The sequence below is a fragment of the Bufo gargarizans genome, chromosome 6 (assembly GCF_014858855.1).
Source record: "Bufo gargarizans isolate SCDJY-AF-19 chromosome 6, ASM1485885v1, whole genome shotgun sequence".
Classification (NCBI taxonomy): domain Eukaryota; kingdom Metazoa; phylum Chordata; class Amphibia; order Anura; family Bufonidae; genus Bufo; species Bufo gargarizans.
This window is the reverse complement of record NC_058085.1, coordinates 150356330-150372612: the sequence shown is the minus strand read 5'-3', so window position 1 is coordinate 150372612 and position 16283 is coordinate 150356330.

Genomic DNA, 16283 nt, shown 5'->3' with positions numbered 1-16283 from the left:
TTAAATTAATATTCATCTTTTTTCCCCAATCTGTACAGTTTTTCACATACTGCTCCCCAACAAGCGTCCCCGTCACCATGGGAACACCTGTGGGTTAGAATATACTGTCGGATCTGACATTTCCCTGAAATCGTGAAAAGTCAGATCCGATTGTATATTCTGACCCACAGGCGTTCCCATAGTGACGTGGTACACTACCCAAAAAATATCATAGCACTATATTTGCTTAGCTAAATTGCTCTGTTTGTATTTTCTCGAATATTCGCTATATTACTATATATTCTTGTTTTAGAATATGACGATTCTTAAAAAGAATAGATAGCACGATTTACTGCTATATATTCTTTTTTGATCAACTTCGCATTACGTGATTTTAACATTTTAGATTAATCACTAAAATAATCTCGAATATGAATATTCGCGAATATAAAACAAATATTCTAGCTAGAGTTGAGCGAACACCTGGATGTTCGGGTTCGAGAAGTTCGGCCGAACATCCCGGAAATGTTCGGGTTCGGGATCCGAACCCGATCCGAACTTCGTCCCGAACCCGAACCCCATTGAAGTCAATGGGGACCCGAACTTTTCGGCACTAAAAAGGCTGTAAAACAGCCCAGGAAAGAGCTAGAGGGCTGCAAAAGGCAGCAACATGTAGGTAAATCCCCTGCAAACAAATGTGGATAGGGAAATGAATTAAAATAAAAATTAAATAAATAAAAATTAACCAAAATCAATTGGAGAGAGGTTCCATAGCAGAGAATCTGGCTTCCCGTCACCCACCACTGGAACAGTCCATTCTCAGATATTTAGGCCCCGGCACCCAGGCAGAGGAGAGAGGTCCCGTAACAGAGAATCTGTCTTCATGTCAGCAGAGAATTAGTCTGCATGTCATAGCAGAGAATGAGGCTTCACGTCAGCCACCACTGCAACAGTCCATTGGCATATATTTAGGCCCAGCACCCAGGCAGAGGAGGGAGGTCCCGTAACAGAGAATCTGTCTTCATGTCAGCAGAGAATTAGTCTGCATGTCATAGCAGAGAATGAGGCTTCACGTCAGCCACCACTGCAACAGTCCATTGGCATATATTTAGGCCCAGCACACACACAGGCAGAGGAGAGAGGTCCCGTAACAGAGAATCTGGCTTCATGTCAGCAGAGAATCAGTCTGCATGTCATAGCAGAGAATGAGGCTTCACGTCAGCCACCACTGCAACAGTCCATTGGCATATATTTAGGCCCAGCACACACACAGGCAGAGGAGAGAGGTCCCGTAACAGAGGATCTGGCTTCATGTCAGCAGAGAATCAGTCTGCATGTCATAGCAGAGAATCAGGCTTCACGTCAGCCACCACTGCAACAGTCCATTGTCATAAATTTAGGCCCAGCACCCAGGCAGAGGAGAGAGGTCCCGTAACAGACAATCTGGCTTCATGTCAGCAGAGAATTAGTCTGCATGTCATAGCAGAGAATGAGGCTTCACGTCAGCCACCACTGCAACAGTCCATTGGCATATATTTAGGCCTAGCACACAGGCAGAGGAGAGAGGTCCCGTAACAGACAATCTGGCTTCATGTCAGCAGAGAATCAGTCTGCATGTCATAGCAGAGAATGAGGCTTCACGTCAGCCACCACTGCAACAGTCCATTGGCATATATTTAGGCCCAGCACACACACAGGCAGAGGAGAGAGGTCCCGTAACAGAGGATCTGGCTTCATGTCAGCAGAGAATCAGTCTGCATGTCATAGCAGAGAATCAGGCTTCACGTCACCCACCACTGCAACAGTCCATTGTCATAAATTTAGGCCCAGCACCCAGGCAGAGGAGAGAGGTCCCGTAACAGAGAATCTGGCTTCATGTCAGCAGAGAATCAGTCTTCATATCATAGCAGAGAATCAGGCTTCACGTCACCCACCACTGTAAGAGTCAATTTTCATAAATTTAGGCCCAGAACCCAGGCAGAGGAGAAAGGTCCCGTAACAGACAATCTGGCTTCATGTCAGCAGAGAATCAGTCTTCATATCATAGCAGAGAATCAGGCTTCACGTCACCCACCACTGCAACAGTCCATTGGCATATATTTAGGCCTAGCACACAGGCAGAGCAGAGAGGTCCCGTAACAGACAATCTGGCTTCATGACAGCAGAGAATCAGTCTGCATGTCATAGCAGAGAATGAGGCTTCACGTCACCCACCACTGCAACAGTCCATTGGCATATATTTAGGCCTAGCACACAGGCAGAGCAGAGAGGTCCCGTAACAGACAATCTGGCTTCATGTCAGCAGAGAATCAGTCTGCATGTCATAGCAGAGAATCAGGCTTCACGTCAGCCACCACTGCAACAGTCCATTGGCATATATTTAGGCCTAGCACACAGGCAGAGGAGAGAGGTCCCGTAACAGACAATCTGGCTTCATGACAGCAGAGAATCAGTCTGCATGTCATAGCAGAGAATGAGGCTTCACGTCAGCCACCACTGCAACAGTCCATTGGCATATATTTAGGCCTAGCACACAGGCAGAGCAGAGAGGTCCCGTAACAGACAATCTGGCTTCATGTCAGCAGAGAATCAGTCTGCATGTCATAGCAGAGAATCAGGCTTCACGTCAGCCACCACTGCAACAGTCCATTGTCATAAATTTAGGCCCAGCACCCAGGCAGAGGAGAGAGGTCCCGTAACAGACAATCTGGCTTCATGTCAGCAGAGAATTAGTCTGCATGTCATAGCAGAGAATCAGGCTTCATGTCAGCCACCACTGCAACAGTCCATTGGCATATATTTAGGCCTAGCACACAGGCAGAGGAGAGGTTCATTCAACTTTGGGTAGCCTCGCAATATAATGGTAAAATGAAAATAAAAATAGGATTGAATGAGGAAGTGCCCTGGAGTCCAATAATATATGGTTATGGGGAGGTAGTTAATGTCTAATCTGGACAAGGGACGGACAGGTCCTGTGGGATCCATGCCTGGTTCATTTTTATGAACGTCAGCTTGTCCACATTGGCTGTAGACAGGCGGCTGCGTTTGTCTGTAATGACGCCCCCTGCCGTGCTGAATACACGTTCAGACAAAACGCTGGCTGCCGGGCAGGCCAGCACCTCCAAGGCATAAAAGGCTAGCTCTGGCCACGTGGACAATTTAGAGACCCAGAAGTTGAATGGGGCCGAACCATCAGTCAGTACGTGGAGGGGTGTGCACACGTACTGTTCCACCATGTTAGTGAAATGTTGCCTCCTGCTAACACGTTGCGTATCAGGTGGTGGTGCAGTTAGCTGTGGCGTGTTGACAAAAGTTTTCCACATCTCTGCCATGCTAACCCTGCCCTCAGAGGAGCTGGCCGTGACACAGCTGCCTTGGCGACCTCTTGCTCCTCCTCTGCCTTGGCCTTGGGCTTCCACTTGTTCCCCTGTGACATTTGGGAATGCTCTCAGTAGCGCGTCTACCAACGTGCGCTTGTACTCGCGCATCTTCCTATCACGCTCCAGTGCAGGAAGTAAGGTGGGCACATTGTCTTTGTAGCGTGGATCCAGCAGGGTGGCAACCCAGTAGTCCGCACAGGTTAAAATGTGGGCAACTCTGCTGTCGTTGCGCAGGCACTGCAGCATGTAGTCGCTCATGTGTGCCAGGCTGCCCAGGGATAAGGACAAGCTGTCCTCTGTGGGAGGCGTATCGTCATCGTCCTGCCTTTCCCCCCAGCCACGCACCAGTGATGGACCCGAGCTGCGTTGGGTGCCACCCCGCTGTGACCATGCTTCATCCTCATCCTCCTCCACCTCCTCCTCATCCTCGTCCTCCTCGTCCTCCAGTAGTGGGCCCTGTCTGGCCACATTTGTACCTGGCCTCTGCTGTTGCCAAAAACCTCCCTCTGAGTCACTTCGAAGAGACTGGCCTGAAAGTGCTAAAAATGACCCCTCTTCCTCCTCCTCCTCCTCCTCCTCCTGGGCCACCTCCTCTTCCATCATCGCCCTAAGTGTTTTCTCAAGGAGACATAGAAGTGGTATTGTAACGCTGATAACGGTGTCATCGCCACTGGCCATGTTGGTGGAGTACTCGAAACAGCGCAACAGGGCACACAGGTCTCGCATGGAGGCCCAGTCATTGGTGGTGAAGTGGTGCTGTTCTGTAGTGCGACTGACCCGTGCGTGCTGCAGCTGAAACTCCACTATGGCCTGCTGCTGCTCGCACAGTCTGTCCAGCATGTGCAAGGTGGAGTTCCACCTGGTGGGCACGTCGCATATGAGGCGGTGAGCGGGAAGGCCGAAGTTACGCTGTAGCGCAGACAGGCGAGCAGCAGCAGGATGTGAACGCCGGAAGCGCGAACAGACGGCCCGCACTTTATGCAGCAGCTCTGACATGTCGGGGTAGTTGTGAATGAACTTCTGCACCACCAAATTCAGCACATGCGCCAAGCAAGGGATGTGCGTCAAATTGGCTAGTCCCAGAGCTGCAACGAGATTTCGCCCATTATCACACACCACCAGGCCGGGCTTGAGGCTCACCGGCAGCAACCACTCGTCGGTCTGTTGTTCTATACCCCGCCACAACTCCTGTGCGGTGTGGGGCCTGTCCCCCAAACATATGAGTTTCAGAATGGCCTGCTGACGTTTACCCCGGGCTGTGCTGAAGTTGGTGGTGAAGGTGTGTGGCTGACTGGATGAGCAGGTGGAAGAAGAGGAGGAGGAAGCCGAGAAGGAGGAGGTGGCAACAGGAGGCAAAGAATGTTGCCCTGCGATCCTTGGCGGCGGAAGGACGTGCGCCAAACAGCTCTCCGCCTGGGGCCCAGCTGCCACTACATTTACCCAGTGTGCAGTTAGGGAGATATAGCGTCCCTGGCCGTGCTTACTGGTCCACGTATCTGTGGTTAGGTGGACCTTGCCACAGATGGCGTTGCGCAGTGCACACTTGATTTTATCGGATACTTGGTTGTGCAGGGAAGGCACGGCTCTCTTGGAGAAGTAGTGCCGGCTGGGAACAACATACTGTGGGACAGCAAGCGACATGAGCTGTTTGAAGCTGTCTGTGTCCACCAGCCTAAATGACAGCATTTCATAGGCCAGTAGTTTAGAAATGCTGGCATTCAGGGCCAGGGATCGAGGGTGGCTAGGTGGGAATTTACGCTTTCTATCAAATGTTTGTGAGATGGAGAGCTGAACGCTGGCGTGTGACATGGTTGAGACGCTTGGTGACGGAGGTGGTGGTGGTGGTGTTGGTGGTACATCCCCTGTTTGCTGGGCGGCAGGTGCCAACGTTCCTCCAGAGGCGGAGGAAGAGGCCGAGGCGGCAGCAGCAGAATAGGCCGAGGCGGCAGCAGCAGAAGAGGTAGCAGGGGGAGCCTGAGTGACTTCCTTGGTTTTAAGGTGTTTACTCCACTGCAGTTCATGCTTTGCATGCAGGTGCCTGGTCATGCAGGTTGTGCTCAGGTTCAGAACGTTAATGCCTCGCTTCAGGCTCTGATGGCACAGCGTGCAAACCACTCGGGTCTTGTCGTCAGCACATTGTTTGAAGAAGTGCCATGCCAGGGAACTCCTTGAAGCTGCCTTTGGGGTGCTCGGTCCCAGATGGCGGCGGTCAGTAGCAGGCGGAGTCTCTTGGCGGCGGGTGTTCTGCTTTTGCCCACTGCTCCCTCTTTTGCTACGCTGTTGGCTCGGTCTCACCACTGCCTCTTCCTCCGAACTGTGAAAGTCAGTGGCACGACCTTCATTCCATGTGGGGTCTAGGACCTCATCGTCCCCTGCATCGTCTTCCACCCAGTCTTGATCCCTGACCTCCTGTTCAGTCTGCACACTGCAGAAAGACGCAGCAGTTGGCACCTGTGTTTCGTCATCATCAGAGACATGCTGAGGTGGTATTCCCATGTCCTCATCATCAGGAAACATAAGTGGTTGTGCGTCAGTGCATTCTATGTCTTTCACCGCTGGGGAAGGGCTAGGTGGATGCCCTTGGGAAACCCTGCCAGCGGAGTCTTCAAACAGCATAAGAGACTGCTGCATAACTTGAGGCTGAGACAGTTTCCCTGGTATGCATGGGGGTGATGTGACAGACTGATGGGGTTGGTTTTCAGGCGCCATCTGTGCGCTTTCTGCAGAAGACTGGGTGGGAGATAATGTGAACGTGCTGGATCCACTGTCGGCCACCCAATTGACTAATGCCTGTACCTGCTCAGGCCTTACCATCCTTAGAACGGCATTGGGCCCCACCATATATCGCTGTAAATTCTGGCGGCTACTGGGACCTGAGGTAGTTGGTACACTAGGACGTGTGGATGTGGCAGAACGGCCACGTCCTCTCCCAGCACCAGAGGGTCCACTAACACCACCACGACCATGTCCACGTCCGCGTCCCTTACTAGATGTTTTTCTCATTGTTATGGTTCACCACAACAACAAATATATCATTTGGCCCAATGTATTGTATTCAAATTCAGCGGGATATAAATTTGAGGCCTAGTATTTAGGCGCTGGGTGACCGGTATGGATTTAGTGACAGAATTAGACTTGGAAATGCACAGAAGCGTGTGTGTGAAGTTATTCTGAATGACCCAATGTGCACCTTGAATATTATATACCCTTTTTGGGATAGATTTCAAATAGCTCTGATATAGCAGGAACCACTAAATTATGAAATTGCTAAATTGGGAATTGTACTTCAACCCAGAACAAAAAATGTGCTTTGACGGGCACTAAATAACTTTCCCAGCTACAACAGGACAGCGGTAACGAGAGATTTAGAGGGATTTAAATTTGAGGCCTAGTATTTAGGCGCTGGGTCACCGGTATGGATTTAGTGACAGAATTAGACTTGGAAATGCACAGAAGCGTGTGTGTGAAGTTATTCTGAATGACCCTATGTGCACCTTCAATATTATATACCCTTTTAGGGATAGATTTCAAATAGCTCTGATATAGCAGAAACCACTAAATTATGAAATTGCTAAATTGGGAATTGTACTTCAACCCAGAACAAAAAATGTGCTTTGACGGACACTAAATATCTTGCCCAGCAACAACAGTACAGCGGTGGGTAACGAGAGATTTAGAGGGATTTAAATTTGAGGCCTAGTATTTAGGCGCTGGGTGACCGGTATGGATTTAGTGACAGAATTAGACTTGGAAATGCACAGAAGCGTGTGTGTGAAGTTATTCTGAATGACCCAATGTGCACCTTGAATATTATATACCCTTTTTGGGATAGATTTCAAATAGCTCTGATATAGCAGGAACCACTAAATTATGAAATTGCTAAATTGGGAATTGTACTTCAACCCAGAACAAAAAATGTGCTTTGACGGGCACTAAATAACTTTCCCAGCTACAACAGGACAGCGGTAACGAGAGATTTAGAGGGATTTAAATTTGAGGCCTAGTATTTAGGCGCTGGGTCACCGGTATGGATTTAGTGACAGAATTAGACTTGGAAATGCACAGAAGCGTGTGTGTGAAGTTATTCTGAATGACCCAATGTGCACCTTCAATATTATATACCCTTTTAGGGATAGATTTCAAATAGCTCTGATATAGCAGAAACCACTAAATTATGAAATTGCTAAATTGGGAATTGTACTTCAACCCAGAACAAAAAATGTGCTTTGACGGACACTAAATATCTTGCCCAGCAACAACAGTACAGCGGTAACGAGAGATTTAGAGGGATTTAAATTTGAGGCCTAGTATTTAGGCGCTGGGTGACAGGTATGGGTTTAGTGACAGAATTAGACTTGGAAATGCACAGAAGCGTGTGTGTGAAGTTATTCTGAATGACCCTATGTGCACCTTCAATATTATATACCCTTTTAGGGATAGATTTCAAATAGCTCTGATATAGCAGAAACCACTAAATTATGAAATTGCTAAATTGGGAATTGTACTTCAACCCAGAACAAAAAATGTGATTTGACGGACACTAAATATCTTGCCCAGCAACAACAGTACAGCGGTGGGTAACGAGAGATTTAGAGGGATTTAAATTTGAGGCCTAGTATTTAGGCGCTGGGTCACCGGTATGGATTTAGTGACAGAATTAGACTTGGAAATGCACAGAAGCGTGTGTGTGAAGTTATTCTGAATGACCCTATGTGCACCTTCAATATTATATACCCTTTTAGGGATAGATTTCAAATAGCTCTGATATAGCAGAAACCACTAAATTATGAAATTGCTAAATTGGGAATTGTACTTCAACCCAGAACAAAAAATGTGCTTTGACGGACACTAAATATCTTGCCCAGCAACAACAGTACAGCGGTGGGTAACGAGAGATTTAGAGGGATTTAAATTTGAGGCCTAGTATTTAGGCGCTGGGTCACCGGTATGGATTTAGTGACAGAATTAGACTTGGAAATGCACAGAAGCGTGTGTGTGAAGTTATTCTGAATGACCCTATGTGCACCTTCAATATTATATACCCTTTTAGGGATAGATTTCAAATAGCTCTGATATAGCAGAAACCACTAAATTATGAAATTGCTAAATTGGGAATTGTACTTCAACCCAGAACAAAAAATGTGCTTTGACGGACACTAAATATCTTGCCCAGCAACAACAGTACAGCGGTGGGTAACGAGAGATTTAGAGGGATTTAAATTTGAGGCCTAGTATTTAGGCGCTGGGTCACCGGTATGGATTTAGTGACAGAATTAGACTTGGAAATGCACAGAAGCGTGTGTGTGAAGTTATTCTGAATGACCCAATGTGCACCTTCAATATTATATACCCTTTTAGGGATAGATTTCAAATAGCTCTGATATAGCAGAAACCACTAAATTATGAAATTGCTAAATTGGGAATTGTACTTCAACCCAGAACAAAAAATGTGCTTTGACGGACACTAAATATCTTGCCCAGCAACAACAGTACAGCGGTAACGAGAGATTTAGAGGGATTTAAATTTGAGGCCTAGTATTTAGGCGCTGGGTGACAGGTATGGGTTTAGTGACAGAATTAGACTTGGAAATACACAGTAGCGGGTGTGTGTGAAGTTATTCTGAATGACCCAATGTGCACCTTCAATATTATATACCCTTTTAGGGATAGATTCCAAATAGCTCTGATATAGCAGGAACCACTAAATTATGAAATTGCTAAATTGGGAATTGTATTTCAACCCAGAACAAGAAATGTGCTTGAACGGACACTAAATAACTCGCCCAGCTACAGCACTAGGGACAGATTTAGCTGGATATAAATTTGAGGCCTAGTATTTAGGCGCTGGGTGACCGGTATGGATTTAGTGACAGAATTAGACTGGGATATGGCCAAAAAATAAACAGACTATTGCTGGTTAAATGCACTTGGTGTGACAGCTTCACCCTGATGTAGGCTTTAGCCAAAAAACAACCACACCATTGAGGGTTAAATGCACTTGGTGACAGGCGCAGCTTGCCCCTGATTTTGTATATGGCCAAAAAATGAACAGACTATTGCTGGTTAAATGCACTTGGTGTGACAGCTTCACCCTGATGTAGGCTTTAGCCAAAAAACAACCACACCATTGAGGGTTAAATGCACTTGGTGACAGGCGCAGCTTGCCCCTGATTTTGTATATGGCCAAAAAATGAACAGACTATTGCTGGTTAAATGCACTTGGTGTCACAGCTTCACCCTGATGTAGGCTTTAGCCAAAAAACAACCACACCATTGAGGGTTAAATGCACTTGGTGACAGGCGCAGCTTGCCCCTGATTTTGTATATGGCCAAAAAATGAACAGACTATTGCTGGTTAAATGCACTTGGTGTGACAGCTTCACCCTGATGTAGGCTTTAGCCAAAAAACAACCACACCATTGAGGGTTAAATGCACTTGGTCGCAGCTTGTGCTGGCGCACCACAAGACACAAAATGGCCGCCGATCACCCCAGAAAAATGAGACTGACAAACGGTCTGTGCAGCCTAAAAACAGTGAGCAATTGAGGATCAGCAGCTCAATGATCCACAGCTGCAGATCGATCAGTTAATCAAGTCCTTTGGAGGAGTTAATCTGCCTAATCTCGCCCTACTGTCGCAGCCGCAACCTCTCCCTACGCTAATCAGAGCAGAGTGACGGGCGGCGCTATGTGACTCCAGCTTAAATAGAGGCTGGGTCACATGGTGCTCTGGCCAATCACAGCCATGCCAATAGTAGGCATGGCTGTGATGGCCTCTTGGGGCAAGTAGTATGACGCTTGTTGATTGGCTGCTTTGCAGCCTTTCAAAAAGCGCCAAGAAAGCGTCACAAAAGCGCCAAGAAAGCGACGAACACCGAACCCGAACCCGGACTTTTACGAAAATGTCCGGGTTCGGGTCCGTGTCACGGACACCCCAAAATTCGGTACGAACCCGAACTATACAGTTCGAGTTCGCTCATCCCTACTCCTAAATTCACCAATAGTGTGAGTGTTTGTTTATTTACGGAATACCATTCACTGGTAGAGTTGGGTTCCCCTTGTGTATGGTCCTGGTGAACTTCAAGGCTTTTTCTTTTCTTGGTGTACCATGACACACAAGCATGTTTTTCATGTAATGTCTTTAATTTAAGTATCATTTATGTGGCAGTATTCATAAGCCAATACCAGGAGAGGGTAAAAAAAAACAGAAGACTTGGAAATATTTCAATTATATATTTTTTTTGTAAGTTGCATTCTTGGTTTTGGCAAACAAATATTGATGCAAAATACTGACCAAAATTCTACCATGTGAAAGTGGTCTAAAGCCCCATGGCATGCACATAGATCAAAGGGATTGAATAGGCACAGAAGCTGTACCAGAACGATCATCATTGTAGCCCATTTGGTAGCAGGTTCACATGCTGGAATGGCCAGGATCCGAGACATCTCTGATCCTGATTGTCTTAACTTATAAATGCTGCAGTCAGTAGCATCCACAACACCTTAGGCCTCTTTCACACGGGCGTCATGTTTTTTGCCCGGATAAGAGGCGGGTGCGTTGCGGGAAAATGCGCGATTTTTCCGCGCGAGTGCAAAACATTGTAATGCGTTTTGCACTCGCGTGAGAAAAATCACGCATGTTTGGTACCCAGACCCGAACTTCTTCACAGAAGTTCGGGCTTGGGATTGATGTTCGGAAGATTGTATTATTTTCCCTTATAACATGGTTATAAGGGAAAATAATAGCATTCTGACTACAGAATGCTTAGTATAATAGTGCTGGAAGGGTTAAAAATAATAAAAAAGTTAACTCACCTTCTCCTCTTGTTAGCGTAGATCCCGGTCTGTTCTTTAGCTGTGGACTGAATGACCTGAGGTGATGTCAGATCACATGCTCCAATCACATGGTCCATCACCATGGTGATGGAGCATGTGATCTGACGTCATCAAAGGTCCTTCAGCCACAGCTAAAGAACAGACCGGCCTCTACGCGAACAAGAGGAGAAGGTGAGTTAACTTTTTTATTATTTTTAACCCTTCCAGCACTATTATAACCATGTTATAAGGGAAAATAATACAGTGAATAGACTGTCACCTAGAACCCATGCGTGAAAATCGCACCGCATCCGCACTTGCTTGCGGATGCATGCGATTTTCACGCAACCCCATTCATTTCTATAGGGCCTGCGTTACGTGAAAAACGCACAAAGAGGAGCATGCTGCGATTTTCACGCAACGCATAAGTGATGCGTGAAAATCACTGCTCGTGTGCACAGCCCCATAGAAATGAATGGGTCAGGATTCAGTGCGGGTGCAATGCGTTCACCGCACGCATCGCACCCGCACGGAAAACTCGCCCGTGTGAAAGGGGCCTTAGGTGTTTAAGGCTGAGTACACACGGGCGAGATTTCCGCGCGGGTGCAATGCAGTAGGTGAACGCATTGCACCTGCACTGAATCCTGACCCATTCATTTCAATGGGGCTGTGCACATGAGCATTTTTTTTCATGCATCACTTCTGCAATGCTTTAAAATCGCAGCATGTTCTATATTCTGCGTTTTTAACGCAGCCCTGGCTCCATAGAAGTGAATGGGGCTGTGTTAATAACGCATTGCATCTGCAAGCAAGTGCGGATGCAATGCGTTTTTCACTGATGGTTGCTAGGAGATGTTGTTTGTAAACCTTCAGTTTTTTATCACGCGTGTGAAAAACGCATCAAAACGCATTGCACCCGCGCGGAAAAAACTGAACAACTAAACGCAATCGCAGACAAAACTGACTGAACTTGCTTGCAAAATGGTGCGAGTTTAACTGAACGCACCCTGAACGCATCCGGACCAAATCTGTCATGCTCGTGTGAACTCAGCCTAACAGAGTGAAGTGGCTTTGTGTTAGCCCATCACTGCGCCACAAGACAATCATGACAGCCGGAGACTAACAAAGGCCCCCAGGTTTTACATAAGCTTAAACCTATCAGGCCATACTAGAAGCATTTGGAATATGCTTTAGGGTCTATTCACACGTCCGTTGTTTCTTTCCTGATCTGTTCCGTTTTTTGCTGAACAGATCTGGACCAGATCTGGACCCATTCATTTTCAATGGGTCCTGAAAAAAAATCTGACATTGTGCTGTCCGTTTTTTTTCAGGACCCATTGAAAATGAATGGGTCCAGATCTGGTCCAGATCTGTTCAGCAAAAAACGGAACAGATCAGGAAACAAACAACGGACGTGTGAATGGACTCTTAGAATACATAGTATAGTTTAAAATAGTGCAGACTATGTAAAGTAAATCAAAAATTTTTTTTTTTAATTAACAAAAAAGCATCCCTCAAAAAATTAAATAAAAATCTTCTCTATTCAATAAAAAATAGATGTTACAAATGAAACTCCTTACAAAAAGTGATCAATTATTCAGCTGCAGTAAAATAAATAAAACTTATGGCTCTTAGGCCTCTTTCACACGGGCGTCATTTTTTTGGCCCGGCTAAGAGCCGGGTGCGTTGCGGGAAAATGCGCGATTTTTTCTGCGCAAGTGCAAAACATTGTCATGCGTTGCACTCGCGTGAGAAAAATCGCGCATGTTTGGTACCCAAACCCGAACTTCTTCATAGAAGTTCGGGCTTGGGATTGATGTTCTGAAGATTGTATTATTTTCCCTTATAACATGGTTATAAGGGAAAATAATAGCATTCTGAATACAGAATGCATAGTAAACCAGCGCTAGAGGGGTTAAAATAAAATAAAAAATAATTTAACTCACCTTAGTCCACTTGTTCGCGAAGCCGGCATCTCCTTGTGTCTCCGCTGCTGATGAACAGGACCTGGGATGAGCTGCTCCATTAAATACCGGTTAAGGACCTTCGATGACGTCACTCCGGTCATCACATGGTACGTCACATGATCTTTTACCATGGTGATTCACCATGGTAAAAGATCATGTGATGACCGGAGTGACGTCATTGAAGGTCCTTAAGCTCTATTTAATGGAGCAGCTCATCCCAGGTCCTGTTCATCAGCAGCGGAGACACAAGGAGATGCCGGCTTCGCGAACAAGTGGACTAAGGTGAGTTAAATTATTTTTTATTTTATTTTAACCCCTCTAGCGCTGGTTTACTATGCATTCTGTATTCAGAATGCTATTATTTTCCCTTATAACCATGTTATAAGGGAAAATAATAATGATCGGGTCTCCATCCCGATGGTCTCCTAGCAACCATGCGTGCAAATCGCATGGCATCCGTACTTGCTTGCGGATGCCATCCGATTTTCACACACCCCATTCACTTCTATGGGGCCTGCGTCACGTCAAAATCGGACATTATAGAGCATGCTGCGATTTGCACTGAACGTACAAGTGATGCGTTAAAAACAACGCTCATGTGCACAGCCCCATAGAAATGAATGGGTCAGGATTCAGTGCGGGTGCCATACGTTCGCCGCACGGATCGCACCCGCACGGAAAAGTCGCCCGTGTGAAAGGGGCCTTAGAATGAAAATGATGTTGAAAAACATGAAAATATGCCTGGCCCTTAATATCCAAAATAAGCTGCCTCTTAAAAAACATTAGCGTGCAATCAATAAAACTGGCTTAATAATACATATTCCTTCACTGCACGACTATTCTGTCAGATTTAGAAACACCTTCCACAGGAGAACCCGGAAGAGGTGCTCATAAAAGGTCTATTTTCAACCTCAAACATTGTAATTGCCTCTTAGGCCTCTTTCACACAAGCGTGACAGATTAGGTCCAGATGCGTTCCAGGTGCGTTCAGTGAAACTCGCACCATTTTGCAAGCAAGTTAAGTCAGTTTTGTCTGCGATTGCGTTTTGATGCTTGGGACAGGGCTGCGTGAAAAATATAGAACATGCTGCGTTTTTCACACAACGCGCAACTGATGCGTGAAAAAAAAACGGACCCATTGAAATGAATGGGTCAGGATTCAATGCGGGTGCTATGCGTTCACGTCATCCATTACACCTGTGCGGAAAACTCGCTCACGTGAAGTGTGAAATGCACCATTTTCATTTCACACAGATGTTTGGTTTAGGCCTCATGCATGCGGCCGTTGTTTTGGTCCGCATCCGTGCCACAGTTTTGGCGGCTCGGATGCGGACCCATTCACTTCAATGGGGCTGCAAAGGATGCGGACAGCACACTCCGTGTGCTGTCCGCATCCATTGCTTCGTTCCGTGGTCCTCAAAAAAATATATAACCTGTCCTATTCTTGTCCGCGCTTTGCAGGCAAAAATAGGCAGTTATATTAAAGGCTGTCCGTGCCATTCTGCAAATTACGGAACGCACACGGACGCATCCGTGTTTTGCGGATCCACGACTTGCGGACCGCAAAACACAACGGTCGTGTACATGAGGCCTAAAAGGTAGAGTGATATGCTGATTTTTTGAAAAAAATGCCAGAGGTCTACTTTGCCTTATGCCTATTACTTGCTTTATATAAGTGGCTGAATGTAATATGGATGCATCACAGATACAATAGAATTCAGGTAGAAACTGCATCCACTTATTTGTATAATAAGACCTAGAATATAGCACTTTAAAGAGGATGGAAAACCGAAGAGAGATTGGCATGTGACTGAAGTAGATTCTCAATACATATCAAAGCAACTTCGCTTTTCTTTCCGATGTAGGACTTACAGTTTTCGATTAGACAAATCAACTTCTATATTTAACTTATTCACTGGTAACATTGGAGGTGGCCAAACAAAGATCAAAATGGGCCCACCATTATTTTGCTAATTTTTTCACTTAAGAAAGAAGAGCCTTTGAGATTTTGTTTTTATTCTCTCCCCTGGGTCATTTTCCAACTCCCTTGTTTGCCAATAATGTAGTTCTTTTTTGCACACAGTACACAAAAAAAGAATGGTCCAAGTAGGACTGGACCTTCTCTTGTCTAGTGCCCTACTGTATAGTCTGGCTCTATGGCACACAGACCTGTGGTGTTTCCTTAAACTTTCACATATTTTCTACTTCTTCAAGGTTTTGCCTAAGGCCTCATCCACACGGCCGTTGTTTGGGTCCGCATCCGAGCCGCCGTTTTGGCGTCTCGGACCCATTTACTTCAATGGGGCCACAAAAGATGCGGGCAGCACTCCGTGTGCTGTCCGCATCTGTGGCTCTGTTCCGCGGCCCCGCGCTTTGCGGACAAGAATAGGCATTGCTGGCGTCCGTTCCGTTCCACAAATTGTGGAAGGCAACACGGGCGGCTTCTGTTTTTTGCGGATTGCGGATGGCAAAAAACGGAACGGTCATGTGCATGAGGCCTAAGTCTGCTTTCACACTAGCGTTTTTTTGTGGATCTGTCATGGATCTGCAAGAACGCTTTTGTTACAATAATACAACCACATGCATCCGTCATGAACGGATCCGGTTGTATTATGTCCTCTATAGCCATGACAGATCCGTCACATGAGCATCATTGAAAGTTAATGGGCGACAGATCAGCCCCCATTGACTTACATTGTGTTTCAGGACGCTCCACACCACATCGCGGACAGAAAAACACTGCTTGCAGCGTTATTCTATCCGCGATGGGGAAACAACTAAACGGAACGGAATGCATTTTGGAGCATTCCGTTCTGTTCAGTTCAGTTTTGTCCCCATTGACAATGAATGGGGACAAACTGAAGCGTTTTCTTTCGCTATTGAGATCCTATGATGAATCTCAGTAGCAGAATTGAAAATGCTAGTGTGAACGTAGCCTTAGCCGTAAGGGCACATTTACATGGGTTGATATACAGGGCAATGATCTTTAGCAAACTGTTTGTTCCCAATTATTACCCACTCATTTACATGAAGCAATCATCTCCTTTGTATGGAGATGAACCATTGCTACTATGATTGTTCTTCTCCATAGAGTTGTATTGTTTGATGGCAGCACATTCCTGTTTATACAGAGTAATGTACTG